Genomic DNA, 6,088 nt, shown 5'->3' on the forward strand with positions numbered 1-6,088 from the left:
ATGTTATGATAAATTGCAATTGCATCAATGACTAAGATTATAGTTTGTTAGTTTTCAATGAAGTTTATGATTCATACTTGAAACTGTGAATGAATTGTTACTTTAGCATAAGAGGTCATATGACAATTTATGTATATGTTGTTGTTCTAAGAATGATCAAGATGCCCTCATGTCCGTATTTTATTTTTATCGACACCTCTATCTCTAAACATGTTGACATATTTTTTGATTTCGGCTTTCGCTTGAGGACAAGCGAGGTCAAAGCTTGGGGGAGTTGATACGTCCATTTTGCAGCATGCTTTCATATTGATATTTATTGCATGATGGGATGTTATTACACATTATGTCACAATACTTATGCATATTCTCTCTTATTTTACAAGGTTTACATGAAGAGGGAGAATGCCGGTAGTTGGAATTCTGGGCTAGAAAATGAGCAAATATTATAGACCTATTCTGCACATCTTCAAAAGTCCTGAAACTTCACGGGAGCACGTTTCAGAATATATATAAAATATTGGGCGAAAAAAGTACCAGAGGGGGGCCACCCACCATCCACGAGGGTGGGGGCGCGCCCTACCCCCTGGGCGCGCCCCCCTACCTCATGGGCCCCCTGGCAGCCCTCTGATGCCCATCTTTGGCTATATGGAGTCTTTCGTCGAGGAAAAAATCATATGCAATCTTTCGGGACGAAACTCCGTCGCCACAAGGCGGAACCTTGGCGGAACCAATCTAGAGCTCCGGCGGAGCTGTTCTGCCGGGGAAACTTCCCTCCGGGAGGGGGAAATCATCACCATCGTCATCACCAATGATCCTCTCATCGGGAGAGGGTCAATCTCCATCAACATCTTCACCAGCACCATCTCATCTCAAACCCTAGTTCATCTCTTGTATCCAATCTTTGTCCCAAAGCCTCAGATTGGTACCTGTGGGTTGCTAGTAGTGTAGATTACTCTTTGTAGTTCATGCTAGTTGGTTGACTTGGTGGAAGATCATATGATCAGATCCATTATGCATATTAATACCCCTCTGATTATGAACATGAATATGATTTGTGAGTAGTTACGTTTGTTCCTGAGGACATGGGAGAAGTCTTGCTATAAGTAGTCATGTGAATTTGGTATTCGTCGATATTTTGATGAGATATATGTTGTCTCTCCTCTAGTGGTGTCTTGTGAATGCCGACTACATGACACTTCACCATTGTTTGGGCCTATAGGAAGGCATTGGGAAGTAATAAGTAGATGATGAGTTGCTAGAGTGACAGAAGCTTAAACCCTAGTTTATGCGTTGCTTCGTAAGGGGCTGATTTGGATCCATATGTTTCATGCTATGGTAAGGTTTACCTTAATACTTTGGTTGTAGTTGTGGATGCTTTCAATAGGGGTTAATCATAAGTGGGATTCTTGTCCAAGGAAGGACAGTACCCAAGCACCGGTCCACCCACATATCAAATTATCAAAGTACCGAACGTGAATCATATGAGCATGATGAAAACTAGCTTGACGATAATTCCCAGGCTTGTCCTTTGCTATAAAAAGGATTGGGCCATATTGTTGCACCTTATTTACTTTTATTACTTGTTACCCGTTACAAATTACCTTATCACAAAACTATTTGTTACCGATAATTTCAGTGCTTGCAGAGAATACCTTACTGAAAACTGCTTATCATTTCCTTCTGCTCCTCATTGGGTTCGACACTCTTACTTATCGAAAGGACTACGATAGATCCCCTACACTTGTGGGTCATCAGGGGCAGACTTGGGCTTTGAAGGACCGGCCCCAGTCCCGATGGTACCCCCCATCAGCTTCTGTGTTTTGGCAGGAGGTGCAGCATGCTCTTCCTCCTCCTCATCATCATCTTCCCTCATGGAAGGCCTTCCAAGTGCCTTTGCAGTAGTGGTTCTAGCTCCCATCTTCTTTCCCTCAGTAGCCTCATCATCAGATTGTTCCAAAGTAAATTTCATGGTTTCTTGGGTTGAGGCTCTTACTTTGGACATTGGAGCTCTCCTAGGTGGAGCTTTCTTCTGTAGTCCAGGTTTTGTGGCAGTGGCAGCATACTCCTTCTTGAGCACCATTTTATTAGAGGTCACTTCCTCCTCAATCACAAAGTCTTCATCTTCGCTTTTAGAAGTTCTTTTCTTCCTTTGCCTAGTAGCTGCCTTAGGCAAGTTGCTGGGAGTGCTTCTGCTCCCATCATCATAGCTGCTATTGGGACTAGTGCCCTCACTGAGATTGAGCTGCTCTTTAGACTTAGTCGGACTTTAACTGGCCTCTGACATAGCTACAACTGACCTTGTGAATAGATGGGTGTGGATAGAGTAGATGAGCATCACAAAGTACAACATGTTTTTGCAAAAAGTGAAACAAAAACTTAACTTTAGTTTCCTACAGAAACTTTTTCGGAGCTACTGATTTGACAAACTCGGTAACACCGAAGCACTAACAGAGTCTAAACATACAATTTTGGTCAGACCAAGACGCAGTTCGGTGACTCTGAGATGCTAGGGTTTCACAGAGGAAGGGATTTCAGTCTCGCCGATCAGTACACATCGGTCAGACCGAGTTGTACTTAGTGCAATGGCCAGGGCCAATCAGTGTGACAGAAATCCTCAGATTGGTCAGTCCGAGATGGGTTCGGCAGAAACCTAACCCTAAGTTTTTGCATCAAATCTATTCTAAAGGATTTATTTGCTAGATAGAATGATATCATACGTGGGAGGAATAAAGGCATTATACTTTGTGCAAGAATCGGAGTAAAGGATAGCACAAAGGATCGAATCCGTACCCTAACTTGGTGACGGATCGCTACGGCGGCAACGGCGGTGAAGATACTCGTTTACGGCGGTGGAGACCAGCGGCTGAGGGTCACTGGCGTAGACGATGATGATCCGGACACCTCGGGGCGGCAGTGCTGGGGAGGAGCGGGCGAGTGTGTTTGAAGAAATTTCCAAACTTCAAGCCACGATATATATATATATATACCCAAACACTGTCGGTGGTGCCGAGTGGAACGTCTCGGTGGGACCGAGATGCAAAAACGCTAGCGGTTCCTACAACTCGGTGTGACTGAATCATTCTAATCGGTGGCACCGAGATGAAAGCCTAGATCAACTTACTTATTTCCGTGAGACCGAGTCGGATAAGTTGGTCTGACCGAAATTCATTAAGAAGTTTTGTAAGTTAAGCCCTTAACGGACCGGTGGTTCCAAGTGCTCCTCACCTAGAGGGTCCAAAAGTGACTTGTTCAAACTTTGTGATGTAGAATGAATAGAGTTTGAGATGAGAAAAAGCATAGATAGCTAGAGGGAGTGCTTAGGCATTCTTGTCCATCCATTTGGCAAAACAAAAACCAAAAAATCAAAACAACAAATGGATGCCCTCGAACGGAGAAAATTATGCAACCAAAATGCTCACACAATAAGATAGCAAATAAAACATGTGGCAAAGCATGCACATACACTCTAGAATCTATCAAGCAATTGGCGATGACTAGGTCATCTATAAATGAGTATATTTACTAAGGAGTCAAATGAGAACATTTGATCGTAGGTCATACTCATCGTTTAAGCACAAGTGGGGTTACCACTTTTACATAAAGTATTTTTGTGTTCACATCATTAGAGTTGCTTTAGCTCAATTTTTTTAGAGAAAAGCTCCCCCTAGATGTGATATCCCCCCTAAGAGGGATGAACTAACCTTGGGTTTTGTCAATGATGACTTCATGATGTTGAAGATGTCGATGCTCAATTTTGATGTAGATCTTTTGGAGCAATCCATTGGAGTGTTGCACTTCCAATACCTACATGGGTAAGTCCCACAAGGAACATACAAGGATACCCATAGACATAGAGTGAAAGACACATATTATGATGTCCGTGAAATCATTAGGCTACCTTGTCCCTTGTCTTACCAATAAGAGAGTTTGTAACTCCATGAACTAGTGCAAGATATGAAAGTTGATTGCACTTGTCCTTGCAAAAAAGAATATGCGTGAAGTATGTTGGCGGAGTCACCCTCAAGAACACTCTAGTTCTTCTTCTTTGGTATCCACATCAACTTGATGGGAATCCTTGGAGTTGTAGTCGTACTTGACGAAGTAGAGCTTGATGTAGTCTTGGGAACCCACTTGACCATGGCCTTAGGAGCTTCTTCAAATGAATCAATCTCTTCTTGAAGCTTGTCCTTGCGCTTTAGCTTGTAGTCTTGTGGTGGAAGATCATCTTGAGCTTGTGTTCCCTTGAAAGAAATGGGGTCATACTTCTCTTGTTGAGGAACAAATTTCATCTTGGGGTATTGATCTCCTTCCCACTCAACTCCATTGGCATTAAACTTTTGTTCAAAACCAACACCTTGATTCTTCCGGTGCCTTCCTTGCTTGCGTACAATTTCCTTAAATGGCTTACTTCCGCCAAGGCTCTTATAAACATCTTTCTATATAATTCCCTTCAATAAGCTATTTTCATGCTCAAGTGTAACTTGGCTAAGAGAATCATTAGTGGAATCAAGAGAACTACTAGAAGCAACAATATTGGATTTAAGATGGTTATTGTTACTACTAGAGGAAGAATCTTTGTTGCTCTTATTGCTAGATTTTACCTGTGTTATATAAGTAGACAAGAGGAGATGTTTGGCAAGATAACAAGAACTCTTCTTTCAAAGATCATCATTGATAGCTTTTAGGAACTCATGCTCTTGCTCTAAATTTAGCTTCTCAAAGCGTAGCTTCTCATGGGTCCTTTTGAGCTCTCTATGATCCTCTAGAGTTGTTTCATGAGCTAACTTAAGAGTTTTTAGTTCTTTAGTTAGATGCTCAATCTCCTTCTTATCATTGTCATTCGTTTCATCTTGATTAGCGTGATTAATAGCAAGTTCATCATAGTATTCATCGCTAGTGTTGTCCACAAGTAAATCATCATCACCTAGCAAATCATGTTCATCACTATTGAAATCAACATACTCGGGGTGTGATATCTTAGGGCCTTTAGCCGTGAAGCATCTTACAATTCCTTCATTTGGTGAGTCAAATATTTCATAGGAGTTGGATGACACAAGAGCAAGTCCGGCAACACCTTCATCTTAAGTATATTCAGAGTCGGAGTGATAGCTTCTCTCGGAGTAGTTGTCGGAGTCAGAACCGGATACCCATTCATCAATGTGAGCTTGGTGTCTTCGTCTTGTGCAGCTCTTTGATAACTTGTCCTTCCGTTCTGAGTCCTTGCTTCTATGAGATGGTCTTCATTCATAACGATCATCTCTACTCCTTCTCTCTCTTGGTGGTGATTCATCTCTTTTACTTCTCCTTCTTGGTGAATCTTCTCTTTTCTTGTAGGGAGTTGTACACTCATTGGAGTAGTGTTCGTGTCTTCCACAATGGTAGCAATTACGATCACGACTAGAAGATCTTTTGTAATTGTAGGATCTTGACTTGGAGCTTCTCTCTTTGCTTCTATTCTTGTACAACTTGTTGAAGTTCTTCACCATTAAGCTCAATTCATCATTGGAAACTTGTTTCTCACTTGATGTTGTAGGAGGATCACTTGAAGCTTTGTAAGCACCACTAGACTTGTTGTGGAGCTCTTCCTTATCCTTGAGTGACATCTCATGAGCAACAATTCTACCAATGACTTCCATGGGCTTGATATCTTTATAATTAGGTATCATTTGGATCAAGGTGGACACGGTATCATATTTTCCATCCAAGGCTCTTAGGATATTCTTGATGATGAATTTGTCAGTCATCTCTTTGCTTCCTAAGCTAGCAATCTCATTTGTGATGAGAGCAAGCCTAGAGTACATCTCAGTAACTCCTTCACCATCCTTCATCTTGTACTTGTCAAGTTGACTTTGAAGCACATCCAATTTGGATTCCTTGACAGACTCAGTACGTTCATGCATATCAAGCATGGTATCCCAAATTTCCTTCGCATTCTCAAGGCAGCTGATTTTGTTGAATTCTTCGGGGCACAATTTGTTGAAGATAATATCTCAAGCTTGAGCATTGTATTGCAACATCTTCATTTCTTCTGTTGTCGCTTCACGATCCAGTTATTTTCCATCCTCAAAGAAATCACCTTGCAACCCAA

The sequence above is a fragment of the Triticum urartu genome, chromosome 7, assembly GCF_003073215.2.
Source record: "Triticum urartu cultivar G1812 chromosome 7, Tu2.1, whole genome shotgun sequence".
Classification (NCBI taxonomy): Eukaryota; Viridiplantae; Streptophyta; class Magnoliopsida; order Poales; family Poaceae; genus Triticum; species Triticum urartu.